This window comes from Antechinus flavipes, chromosome 5 (assembly GCF_016432865.1).
Source record: "Antechinus flavipes isolate AdamAnt ecotype Samford, QLD, Australia chromosome 5, AdamAnt_v2, whole genome shotgun sequence".
Taxonomy (NCBI): Eukaryota; Metazoa; Chordata; class Mammalia; order Dasyuromorphia; family Dasyuridae; genus Antechinus; species Antechinus flavipes.
The window spans coordinates 300,023,197-300,037,294 of record NC_067402.1 but is presented as its reverse complement, the minus strand read 5'-3'; the positions used below and the strand labels follow the sequence as shown (position 1 = coordinate 300,037,294).

Genomic DNA, 14,098 nt, shown 5'->3' with positions numbered 1-14,098 from the left:
ATAAATTCGGGTTCCTTCTCTCCATTCTTCTCCTTCTCCTCCTCCTCCTCCTTCTTCTTTTTTTTCTTTTTTTTCTTTTTTTACTATTACATAACCTTTTATTGACAGAACCCATGCCAGGGTAATTTTTTACAGCATTATCCCTTGCACTCACTTCTGTCCTGATTTTTCCCCTCTCTCCTTCTACCCCCTCCCCCAGATGACAAGCAGTCCTTTACATGTTGAATAGGTTACAGTATATCCTCGATACAATATAAGTGTGCAGAACCGAACAGTTCTCTTGTTGCACAGGGAGAATTGAATTCAGAAGGTAGAAATAACCCGGGAAGAAAAACAAAAATGCAAGCAGCTTATATTCATTTCCCAGTGTTCTTTCTTTGGGTGTAGCTGCTTCTGTCCATCCTTGATCAATTGAAACTGAATTAGCTCTCTTTATTGAAGAGATCCACTTCCATCAGAATACATCCTCAAACAGTATTCTTGTTGAAGTATATAATGATCTCCTGGTTCTGCTCATTTCACTTAGCATCAGTTCACGTAAGTCTCACCAGTCCTCTCTGTATTCATCCTGCTGGTCATTCCTTACAGAACAATAATATTCCATAATGTTCATATACTGCAATTTACCCAAACATTCTCCAATGGATGGGCATCCACTCATTTTCCAGCTTCTATCCACTACAAACAGGGCTGCCACAAACATTTTGGCACATACAGGTCCCTTTCCCTTCTTTAGTGTCTCTTTGGGGTATAAGCCCAGTAGAAACACTGCTGGATCAAAGGGGATGCGCAGTTTGATAGCTTTTTGAGCATAGTTCCAAAGTGCTCTCCAGAATGGCTGGATGTGTTCACAATTCCACCAACAATGGATCAGTGTCCCTCATACTTTTACTTCTGAGTTGTCTTTTGAAACAATAATTCTTTTTCCTTCCTTTTATTGAAAGTCAGTCTTTTTCACTGATATTTAAAGTCACCTTTACAGAATTTATTTGGAGATAAATCCTGAACTGGGTCTTTAAGATGATAAAATTCCAGTGATTTCTTTGATTTCTCCCTGTTGGCTTTCTATAGTAAGCTCTTCCAACAGAAGTCCTTTCCCTTCTGCAATAAATAGGGTCCCAATAGGCCCTGTGCCATTTTGTGAAACCCTCAAACATGGGAGCCCTTCCTCTCCAGATGAGGGAAATCTCTGACCCTTCTCCAATATGGGGTGCTATGGACTGCAAAAAGAGGCGCCTTCTCTCTACAACCTTCCTGCCAAAAGCCAAGTGCCAACTCTCCCAACGGTGATATTAAAAACTCCAATTTGGAATTGGATATCTAACCTGAATATGCTATCTATACCATAAGTTTTCACATGATCGGATCTACATATAAGTGCCTAAGGAAGTGCTTCAAAGTTAAAAGATGCATCACTTTTCCAGGTTCCTGAACAGCTTTTCAGGAACATTTGTGAAATGATCTCCTGAGAGGAGATTCCAGAAGAGTTCATCAGAATGGTCCAAATGAGGATATTTAAGGCATCCAAGGATTATTACCATCTGGGTGGCAGAGAAATGAAGCTAAGATCATTAGTGAGAAAGGTATGGGAAATGGCCACAAAGGGGATTCTTCTGTGAAAGGAGCCAATACTCTAGGACTTTGAGAAATACTCTGTAGAACATTGTAAGAAATAAAAATTGAATAAACTCACTTGGAATCTATAAAATATTCTTTGATTAATCTTTTCCTATTAATAAACTTTCTTTAAATATAGTATAAATAGTGAACTTGGAGGTATATAATTGTTGCCAACATGCTGGGATATTCATTTAAGAATTTTTTCCCCAGATTTCTAGGTGGGGATTTCAGTTAAAAGAAGTATGAGTCCTCACAATATTAACCAGTTTCCTTTTTACAATAGATATTTCTCTAAGTTTCAAAGTATGAATAGAACAAGGTAACTATTAAAATTAAAGACAAATAAAATTATTTTGTATTCTAGTAAGTTCAACGATGGAGTATTTTATATGGTATTTCTTTTAGGGCCTTGAATTGTTTTGACAGCTTCATATATGCAATGGACACTGCTAGATTTTATTTCAATTAAAATTTACAGACATTGTTTAGGTGAAAGCCAAAACAGCATAAGTTTATACAGCTCATTTGGCCATATACATTATTATGAGATGCCCATGTGATAAGAAGTCATACTGAAATAAAACCAAATGCTTCATTTCCTTTATATAACCCTTTCATTAAAGTTGTTTTTGTTTTTAAAATATAAATTATCTAGAATACCTCAGCCTTTGACCATCATAATAAAAAGAAATACATAAATCTTTCATAAAATGGGAGTCTATGAGAAATGATCATATGACAGGTAGAAAACAATTTTCTATTGTAAAATAAGAATCTGTCTTCTCTCAGGATTTCCACAAGCTATCTTAGTTTATTTTATAAAAGTTTCTTTTTTATGGTGAATTTAATCACCAACAAACAAAAAACATTTCAATATACAAAGGACAAGAAAGAGGACTATATAAGCAACTATGAGATGTCACATGTAATTTGCTATTTTCCCTCCAAAAGAATCTGTGTGTGTGTGTGTGCGTGTGTGCGCATATATGTATAAATGTTTAGTTTATTTCTCCTATACATCATTTTCATAATAGGACTCTGCTAATATTTTATTCTAATGTTGAATCTTGCCTTGGAAGTGATTCTGGGTTCTGAAAAGCCATGCCATCAGATCACAAGTTCAGCCTAGTTCTAGAAAGGATTTAAACATCGGTTATGGCAATGAAGATTGTCTGCAATGATCAATTACCAACTTAGTCTCAGAAAGTCTCATTACTAGACTTGCCACAGTGCAGGAGATCTTAATTTATGGCAACTTAATGACTAAGGTAGAGAGAGAATTCCTTCATTAATCAAATTGCAACTGCTTTGAGAAGTATTTTCAGACTGGAATCTGCTTTTGGTCTACTAGATTCTGCATCATATGTCTAGAATTCAATTCTTTCATGTTATATGCAGTTATACCAGCCTAATTCTAATATCAGCATAGCTGTATGAAGGAAGATACGTACTCAGAAGTCAGTGCATATCCTATCTCAGAGAGTTACTATGCATGAGACCATGGACAGACCAATAAACAATTGGATTCTTAGTTTCTTTACTTATAAACTTGATTTTACACAAAGAGTCTATATGAGAGGCATCATGGCATAGTAGACAGACAGCTGGTCTCGGATTCCAAAAATCCTGAGCTCCTCACGCCTTTGATCAGTACTATGATGGACAGGAAAGAAGTTGTTAAAATAAACTAGCTCGGTGCAGTGGACCAAATCTCCAATATTGTTTTCATTGCTCTAAGCCTAGTAAGGCTATTGCTTATAAAACTTATAAATGGCAGAGAAAGTGATAAATTACATTTGATAGAGTTTACTTATGAAGACTTCTATACTAAGGAAATCATAGGTTGGGACCCAAATAAACACAGATAAGAACAGAATTTCCACCTTGTTCATTGAACAGAAATGGAAAAAGAGAAGACCCTCGAAACAAAGGGGAAGACCCAAGAAACATTGGGTGGTATCATCTATGACAACATCCACCACTGATAAAGTATGGCTGTTGACTAATGAACATGACTATGATCACAATAAAAATTGCTAATGGGACCGATGCAGGACTTCAAAACCTGCAGGAATCACTGGATTGCCTGACACATGAAGTGATGGGCTATACATGGGCTTTGGACTATCTCTTGCCTGCTGAAGGAAGTGTATGTTGTGAATTAACAGTTATTTTCTATAACTGTCTTCTGGGACTCATGGAAATCTTTTATACCATCTTGTTTATTCATATTGTTTGTTATATTACTACTTGCTCATGTGATTCTTCCCAGGCAGATGTTTTTCACCAGTGATGTACACCTTCAAAAAAAAAAGTGGGAGATATAGAGGGTCACAGACAATGGTGGAACTCTAGGTAATCATAGTAAAATGACGTGTAGCTCGTGTACCCTTAGAGGGCTGAAACTATTGAGTCGATGTACTGAGGTCAGGACTGCTGAGCACTTGAGGCTAACTACCGATTGGACAATACTCTATGGGCATATGCTTGGAAAATAGTCCTTCCCACTATGAGTGCTGGCTCAATGATTGCTGTATACAGAGGATTGTAGGAGGGACTAGGGGGTGGAGTAAGACTAGCCAGGATCACTCTTTTGGCAGGAGACAAGGGAGAAGGCGGTTGCAGAGATTCTGCTTCCATCCTGTTCAATTCTGCATCTGAAGACCAAGAATAAAGATGAAGGACTTTTGCTTATCCTGACTCTGGCTGATTCTGAGGTACCTGAATTGTAGCGCGGTCATTACAAGACCTCTGGGGATGGGGACTAAGCCCAGAGGTGACAGGCCAAATGATATATGGTAGATAGATGTTACACGTATGGGGAAAACATGAATGAAAAAGGGTCCTGAAGGTTGGGGGGACCCTATATCTAATTTGGGGGCCAGGATATGCTTGTACCTCCACAGGAGAAAACCTTCAGCAGTAGATTCCTACCACACATCTCAAAGTTGGCCATAAACTAGAAGAGGAAAAGAAGGAAGACGAGGTAACTGTCAAAAAGGAGCAGTAGAAGGGACCCTAAGATAACTAACAAGATGCAGTCTATACTTAGGGGTTTGAGTTATATACAGCTGGGGCAAACAGCAGAAAGACAAAGGTGAGCTATCATGGTAGACTCACCATGGCCTAGGATTGTCTCACGGGGGGACTGCATACCGGATGTAGCGCTAACAGGCAATGTGTCCCCTGTAATGTTGGGGATGAAGTTCACCCTGAGAAATACAGTGGAACCATGACAAAGGGAAAGGACAACTCTGCTGGCCTTGCAAATGGGCTTCCTGTGTGCTGGTTACAAAAGAACAGTACCTATTGTTCACAAGTGAAGAGCGTGACTCTACAAATGCCATTTTCGGGTATGGGGTATCATGTGACACACATGCTGGACATGCAGGGGATGCCCTTTCATAGAGACCCCCTCGTCCTTGTGGGACAGCTGCAGCAGTGTGTCTATGTAAAGGGGTCCTCAGGTTGGCCCCTCAGATCGTCATGCTGTGCTCATCCTCATTCCTGTTTTACAATTGCAGATTGGACATTGCAATCGCGGCACGAGGCTAAAGAGGACTTATGACAGTCTCCCGCACCTGTTTGGGGACCATACAAAGGCAGTATCTGGGAAGGTTTATGGAAAGCACAAGCCTCCCCGGGATACAATCTTGTCACTCAAGAGTTGGGCCGGCAGGTTATCACAAGGAGAAATCTCGTGGTCCAACCACCCACGTGGGCCAAGAACCAGGGTTCTTGGGCAAATGGCATGAGAACTGGCTACCGGTTCTACACGAAATTCCACCTGGAAGGAAAATATCCATTCCTGAGGGAGATTTTGTAACTGTTATTAAGAAAACCTTCGATTTTTAGTTAGTGACAGGGAAGAACAGACTTCAAACCCTGGGCACATTAAAGGCAAAATCCTTCAGATGAAGCCACAAAACAGAATAGAACTTAAATGGGTCTCTTGGAAATATTCAAAAAGCATCTTAAAAGAAACTTTAAAAAATGGGGAAAGGGAATAAGAACTTGGCAGTAGAGTTTGGAAAAGGAAACACAGAAATTTACTAGAGGGGAAAAAAAACTTCTTAGTATGGCCAAAGGGCTATCAAACTGAGCATACCCTTTGATCCAACAGTGTCTTTACTGGGTCTGTATCCCAGTGAAATCCTCAGAGGAGAAAATGGACCCCATCTGCAAAAATGTGTGTAGAGCCCTTTTGCCGTGGCAAGAAACTGGAACCAGAGTGGATGGATGCCCATCAAGTGGGAATGGCAGAATGAGTTATGGCATATGAATGTAATGAAAAATTATGCTTCTGTAAGAAATGATCAACAGGATGATTTCAGGGAAGCTTGGAGAGACTGACACGAACTGATGCTGAGTGAAGTAATCAGAACCAAGAGAACGTTGTACACAGCAACAAGATTACGTCATGATCTACTCTGACAGATGTGGCTCTTTTTAACAATGAGGCAACTCAGGCCAATCCCAATGGTCTTGTTAGGGAAAGAACCATCTGTATCCCGCAGAGAACTATGGGGCCTAAATGTGGGCCACAGCTGTAGAGGGCCAAGTGTACTTGAAACAAGTAACCTTACAACAGGGTGATAACTCAGTGAAACTGATGAGATAATGGTTCTCTAGTGATATAATGACTGGCATACACTCAGTGATGAGTGTGTATATTTGAAACAAGAAGATCTTAACTCCGTGGAATCGAGATAATGGTTCTCTAGTTTATATGTCCTTAGTTCTTACCACAGTGATGTAACAGTTGACATCTATTCTACAACTTGACACCTATTCAGTATGATGGAATAATGTAATTATAATAGGGTACATAAGCTTAGCTTGAGACAAAAGAAGATGAGAGAATCCAAGTCAGAGGTTCTTAGCTTTCTGGCTGAGACCAAAGCAAGCCCAGCCCCAGGGGAAGGAGACAGACTGTGAAGGAGATAATAAAGACTTCCTGACTATTCTTGTGTTGATTATTCTGGGGAAACCAAGGCTGGTCCTGAGGACCCCCGGAAAGTTAGCCTGGACTTTACACACAATAGAGTATTTTTACCTTTTTTGTTGTTGCTTGCTTACTTTTTTTTTCCATTTTTTTCTTTTTTGGTCTGATTTTTTCTTGTGCAGAATGATGAGTGTGGAAATACATATAGAAAAACTGCATATGTTTAACGTATATTGAATTCTAAGAATGGGGAGAGTGGGGAGAGGGGAGAAATTGAGAAAACCTTGTAAGGTGGGGTTTTGCAGGAGTGAATACTGAAAACTCTCTTTGCATGTATTTTGAAAAATGAAAGCTATTGTTATTTTTTTTAAATACTGCTAATCCTTGGTGTCATTGCTAGGTCACTATCCGGAAAAGATCGTAAAAGAGGGGAAAGGACACACAAGGGCAAAAAAGTTTGGAGCACCTCTTTTATGTAGTGACAAGGAACTGGAACAAGAGAGGATGTCCCTCAATTGGGGAATTGCTGAATATGAATGTAATGGAATAAAATTGTTCTGTAAGAATTGTTGGGCAGAAAAGCCTAGAAAAACTTAAATGAACTTATCCTGAATGAAGTGAGCAGAACCAGGAGAACACTGTACACAGAAATATCAAGATTATGTAGTGATCAACTACAAATAACTTGGTTCTTCTCAGCAATACAATAATCTAAGACAATTCCAATAGACTTGACATGGAAAACATGCCATCTGCATCCAGAAAGAGAACTATGAAGAGAAAGGATGTGGATCACAGTATACGATTCTCACCTGTTTGTTCTTCATTTTTGTTTTTTTTTTTTCCTCATGTTTTTGTTCCCCTTTGGTTCTGGTGTTTCTTTCACAGACCTAATACAGAAACACATTTAAATGAATGTACATGTATAAACTATATCAGATTGCTTGCTGTCTTGGGAACGGAAGAGATAAGAGAAGGAGAAAGAAAATTTTAGGATTCGATAGCTTTCAAAAATGAAGTTTAAAAATTATCTTTATATGTTATTTTAAATATATATGTGTATATGTATACATATAACTTCCTGTATATGAATAAAAGACAAAAACAGGAAAAATGTAGGTATGCTGCTAATGCAGTACATTAGTGTTCCAGTTTTCCCATTTCTCCTCCCACATTTGTCATTATGTTTCCCTGTCATCTTCACCAATCTGATAGGTACTAGGTGTTATCTCAGAGTTGTTTTAATTTGCATTTCTCTAATCAATACTGACTTACAGCATTTTTAAATGACTACAGATGGATATAATCACTGTATCTGAAAATCTCTGTTCATATCCTTGGATCATTGATCAATTTGGGGAATACAAATTGGACTCATTTTTCTATGTCTTTTAGAAAGTAAGCCTTCATCAGAAACACCAGGTAAAAATGGCTGCCCAGCTTTCTGTTTCCCTTCTAATCTTGGCTGCAAGGGTTTTGATTATGGAAAACTTTTCAATTTAATGTACTCAAAATGCTCCATTTTGCACTTCATAATATTCCCTCTTTTTTGTTTGCTCACAAATTCCTCCCTTCTCCAAAGATCCGACAGGCAAACTACCCCTTGTTTGCCTAAACTGTTGATGAATAAAACCTTTTACAAAACATTTTCCCCCCTTTTCAAAACAAAGACAGTGAAACCAGGCTGAGTCCTGGCTTTACAGAATACTAGCCATCACTTGAGTTTCGCTGTGTTCTGCCCTTTTTATCACCAGGTTGCAGTGCACCTTCCACTGTGAATGAGTTTCTAAATCCCCCATGAAACCACCTGACTGAAACACTGCCCTGTCCTCGAAGAAGGAAAACCTGGAAGATGAAATAGCCTCATGACTCACACTCTGGCCACCCAGGCCTCCCTGCTCTTCATGGTTTAGGACAAATTTTGATTCCAAGAAGTAGTTTTTAATGACTTGTTCTTGGGAATCCCTGCGCTCCGTGAGGGAGCAGCTCAAGCGCCAGCTACAGAAAGTCTTTCTTTGTTCTCCCCAGGGGTCGGCGGCCCTCTCTTCCCCTCACTTCAGACTCTAGAAAGTTTGCAGACGCATGAGCTCATTCTGGGAAAACCTTGAGACTCAGGGAAGAAACCACAGGAAGCCGGCTTTGCGGAGCCTTCCTCGGGCACTCGGGCAAGTCAGAGATAGGACTGTATCCTCCCACAAGGCGCATTGCTTTGTTTTCTTCTCTAGACCCTGCGAATGCCTGGGGAGGAGCTGAAGCCCCCAGAAGGCTGCAAGCTCTCTGTCTCTCTAGTCCCCCAGGTTTCAGCCCCTAAACTGCCCCAAGAGCAACAAGAACGGAGCGAGAATCGGGCAGCGAGGTGGGGGCGGGTTGGACCTGCCGTGTTCAGTGACTCCTCCGCTCCCCAAGGTCTCTGAATGACCACCTGTGGCTGTCTTACAAGAGCCAGAGTCCCCCATCCCCCCATCGCATGAATCAGTCACAACGAGGGAAACCCTAAATGCTCTGTAGCTGATTACTAGACAAGGGCCTGCAGGAAATGGGAGTCAGCTGACCTGCAGAGGGGGCACCGTTACTTGTGACTGGCCCGCCCTCCGTGTGTCCCTCTCGTGTTGCCGGCTTGGCCAGGGAGGGGGTAGCATGTACTGGGCGCGTTACTGACCGCTGCTGCCTTCCCTGGGGGTGTCCACGGGGAGCAGGCAGGCTGCTGTCCCTGAAGGGCTGGCCTAGCGGGAAGCTGACATATAATCGGGGAGGCCCTGAGGCAGCTGTGAGAGCCCAGCTCCTGGGCTGGGGTCCACCCGCGCCCACCCGCGCACCTACACTTAAACCACCCGCGCCCACCCGCGCGCCTAAACTTAAACCACCCGCGCCCACCCGCGCGCCTAAACTTAAACCACCCGCGCGCCTAAACTTAAACCACCCGCGTGCCCAAACTTAAACCACCCGCGCACACCCGCTCGCCTAAACTTAAAACACCCGCGCATACCTGCGTGCCCAAACTTAAACCACCCGCGCACAACCGCTCGCCTAAACTTAAACCACCCGCGCACACCCGCGCACACCCGCACGTCTAAACTTAAACCACCCGCGCCTACCCGCGCGCCTAAACTTAAACCACCCGCGCACACCCGCGCACACCCGCACGTATAAACTTAAACCACCCGCTCACACCCGCGTGCCCAAACTTAAACTACCCGCGCATACCCGCGTGCCCAAACTTAAACCACCCGCGCACACCCGCGCGCCTAAACTTAAACCACCCGCGCACACCCGCGCACACCCGCTCGCCTAAACTTAAACCACCCGAGCATACCCGCGTGCCCAAACTTAAACCACCCGCGCACACCCGCGCACACCCGCACGTATAAACTTAAACCACCCGCTCACACCCGCGTGCCCAAACTTAAACTACCCGCGCATACCCGCGTGCCCAAACTTAAACCACCCGCGCACACCCGCTCGCCTAAACTTAAACCACCCGCGCACACCCGCACACACCCGCACGTCTAAACTTAAACCACCCGCGCACAACCGCGTGCCCAAACTTAAACCACCCGCGCACACCCGCGCACACCCGCTCGCCTAAACTTAAACCACCCGAGCATACCCGCGTGCCCAAACTTAAACCACCCGCGCACACCCGCGCACACCCGCACGTCTAAACTTAAACCACCCGCGCCTACCCGCGCACCTAAACTTAAACCACCCGCGCACACCCGCGCACACCCCCGCGCATAAACTTAAACCACCCGTGCCCACCCACGCCTAAACTTAAACCACCCTCGCCCACCGGCGAGCCTACACTTAAACCACCCGCGCCCACCCGCGCACCTAAACTTAAACCACCCGCGCCCACCCGCGCGCCTAAACTTAAAACACCCAGGCACACTCGCGCACACCCGCGCACACCCGCATGCCTAAACTTAAACCACCCGGGCACACCCGCACGTCTAAACTTAAACCACCCGCGCCCACTCGCACGTCTAAACTTAAACCACCCGCGCCCACCCTCGCACCTAAACTTAAACCACCCGCGCCCACCCTCGCACCTAAACTTAAACCACCCACGCACACCCGCACGTCTAATCTTAAACCACCCGCGCACACCCGCGTGCCCAAACTTAAACCACCCGCGCACACCCGCTCGCCTAAACTTAAAACACCCGCACATACCTGCGTGCCCAAACTTAAACCACCCGCGCACAACCGCTCGCCTAAACTTAAACCACCCGCGCACACCCGCACACACCCGCACGTCTAAACTTAAACCATCTGCGCACACCCGCGCACACCCGCAGGTCTAAACTTAAACCACCCGCGCACACCCGCGCACACCCGCTCGCCTAAACTTAAACCACCCGAGCATACCCGCGTGCCCAAACTTAAACCACCCGCGCACACCCGCGCACACCCGCACGTCTAAACTTAAACCACCCGCGCACACCCGTGCGCCTAAACTTAAACCACTCACGCACACCCGCGCACACCCGCACGTCTAAACTTAAACCACCCGCGCACACCCGCGCACACCCGCGCGCATAAACTTAAACCACCCGTGCCCACCCACGCCTAAACTTAAACCACCCTCGCCCACCCGCGAGCCTACACTTAAACCACCCGCGCCCACCCGCGCACCTAAACTTAAACCACCCGCGGACAACCGCTCGCCTAAACTTAAACCACCCGCGCACACCCCCGCACACCCGCACGTCTAAACTTAAACCACCCGCGCACACCCGCGCGCCTAAACTTAAACCACTCATGCACACCCGCGCACACCGGCACGTCTAACCTTAAACCACCTGCGCTCACCCGGGCTCTTACACTTAAACACTCACGGGCGCGCAATCCACCCCTCCTTTCTCTCTCTCTCTTATCCCAAGCAGTCAGCATAACACCTGACACATGATAAGTGCTCAAAAAATTTATGGGAATAAGAGGGGCCTTGGAGCTTATCAAATACTAGATCACTGTGTTTATTGACTCCTATGTCTCATGCGCCAAATCTATTCCGCGATCCATCGTTCTATTTCTTAGCCAGTACCAGGCAGTCTTAATGGTAACTTCTTTATAATATTATAATGTAGTTTAAGGTTTGACATTGCTAGGTCACGCTCCTTTTTTTTTTTTTTTTTCATTAATTCCCTTGCTAGTCTTGACTTTCTGTTCTTCCAGATAAATGTTATTATTTTGTGTACCTCTATCAGATAACTTTTTGTTAGCCTGCATGTTATGGCACTGAATAAGTAAATTAGATCAGGCAGCATGGCTTTTATTATCATTATTATATTGACTCTGTCTCCCCATGAATAATTGATGCCTTTTCAGTTGTTTACATCTAACTTATTGCTTGGTGCTAAGCTTGGTGATCATATAAAGAATTCTTTATCATTTATGTAGATTTACCTCATATTCTGCTATTTTGCTAAAATAGTTAATTATTTAATTTTTTACAATTGATACCCTAGGGTCCTCTACATAGATTATAATCATTTTTTATTGAAATTTTGATAAAGCTTTTTATTTTCAAAACATATGCACGGATAATTTGACAACATTGACTGTTGAATAGCCTTGTGTTTCAGATTTTCTCCTCCTTCCCCCAACTCCCTTCCCTAGAAGGTAAGCAACTCAATCTATGGTAAACATGTTATAATATATGTTAAATCCAAAATGTATGAGCATATTTCTACAATTCTCTTCCTGCAAAAGAGGATTGTATCCTATTCAAATAGCGATGATTTGGTTTCCTTGTTGCTTATCTCATTCCTTTCATTTCTTTTACTTCTCTGATTTCTATGGCTAACTTTTCTCATATATTATATTGAATAATGGTGAGGACAACAGGCAGCCTTCACTCCTGATCTTATTGGGAAGGCTTCTAGGTTATCCCTTTTACCGATGATGCTCGCTGCTCATGGATCGAGGTCGATACTGCTGATCATTTTGAGGACTGTTCCTTTTATTCCTAGGCTCTCTACTGTTTGGAACAGAAATGGATGCTCTATTTTTCTTCCTTTTTTTTGCTGAGGCAATTGAGGTTAAGTGACTTGTCCAAGGTCACACAAGCTAGGAAGTGTTAAGTGTCTGAGGTCCTATTTGAACTCAGGTCCTACTGAGTTCAGGGCTGGTGCTCTATCCACTGCACCACCTAGCTGCCCCTGATCCTCCATTTTTCAAAATGTTGGGATTTTTTTTGGCATCTTTTGAGAAAATCATAAAATTTCTCTTGGTTTTGTTACTGATTTGGCCAATTATGTTGGTAGTTCCTCTAATAAAGAACCAAGTCTGCACTAGGAAATTTGGTTTACATTCCCTTTCTCTTATTAGCTCTTTTTGGTTTAATGATCAGTCCAATATGTATGTGCTAGAAGAAGTTTGTTAGGACTCTTCCTTTGTCTATTTTCCCAAATAGTTTAGGTACTGAAGAAATTATTTGTTTTTTAAGATTTTTTTTGCAATATATATATACATATTTATACAGTTATCTTGCTGCACACATACACAAAAAAAATCAGCTTTAGAAAGAAGGTAAAAATAACCTGGGAAGAAACACAACAATGAAAGCAAACCACAACAGAAAGAGTGCAAAATGCTGTTGTGATCCACACTTATTTCCTAGAGTTCTCTCACTGGGTGTAGCTGGTTCTATTCATTATTGAAATAATGAAACTGATTTGGTTGATCTCACTGCCAAAGATAGCCACTTCCATCAGAATTGATCACCATGTAGTATTGTTGTTGAAGTGTATAATCATCTCCTGGTTCTGCTCATTTCACTCAGCATCATTTCATTTATGTCTCCCCAGGTCTCTTTGGAATCATCCTGCTGGTCATTTCTTATAGAACAATAATATTCTTATGCCCAAAAAGTTATCAAATTGTGCATACCCTTTGACCCAGCAGTGTTTCTATTGGGCTTATATCCCAAAGAAATCTTAAAGAAGGGAAAGGGACCTGTATGTGCCAAAATGTTTGTAGCAGCCCTATTTGTAGTGGCTAGAAACTGGAAAATGAATGGATGCCCATCAGTTGGAGAATGGCTGGGTAAATTGTGGTATATGAATGTTATGGAATATTATTGTTCTGAAAGAAATGACCAGCGGGATGAATACAGAGAGGACTGGCGAGACTTACATGAACTGATGCTGAGTGAAATGAGCAGAACTAGGAGATCATTATACACTTCAACAACGATATTGTATGAGGACATATTTTGATGGAAGTGGATTTCTTTGACAAAGAGACCTGAGTTTCAATTGATAAATGACAGACAGAAGCAGCTACACCCAAAGAAAGAACACTGGGAAACAAATGTGAACTATCTGCATTTTTGTTTTTCTTCCCGGGTTATTTATACTTTCTGAATCCAATTCTCCCTATGCAACAAGAGAACTGTTCGGTTCTGCAAACATATATTGTATCTAGGATATACTGCAACATATCCAACATATATAGGACTGCTTGCCATCTAGGGGAGGGGGTGAAGGGAGGGAGGGGAAAAATCGGAACAGAAATGAGTGCCAGGGATAA

The 14,098-nt window shown here is 42.8% G+C and overlaps 1 long non-coding RNA gene across 1 annotated transcript in view; it reads right to left on the bottom strand.

Moving 5' to 3' along the window:
• LOC127539099 (uncharacterized) overlaps positions 1–9,362 on the bottom strand; it is a 28,985-nt gene extending 19,623 nt beyond the window's left edge. The window contains exons 1-2 of the long non-coding RNA XR_007947828.1: positions 9,118–9,362; positions 7,378–7,455 (exon numbers count right to left, since the gene is read on the bottom strand). This is a non-coding gene — a long non-coding RNA (uncharacterized LOC127539099). The remainder of the gene's footprint in view (positions 1–7,377; positions 7,456–9,117) is intronic.
• Between the last annotated feature and the right edge of the window lie 4,736 nt (positions 9,363–14,098).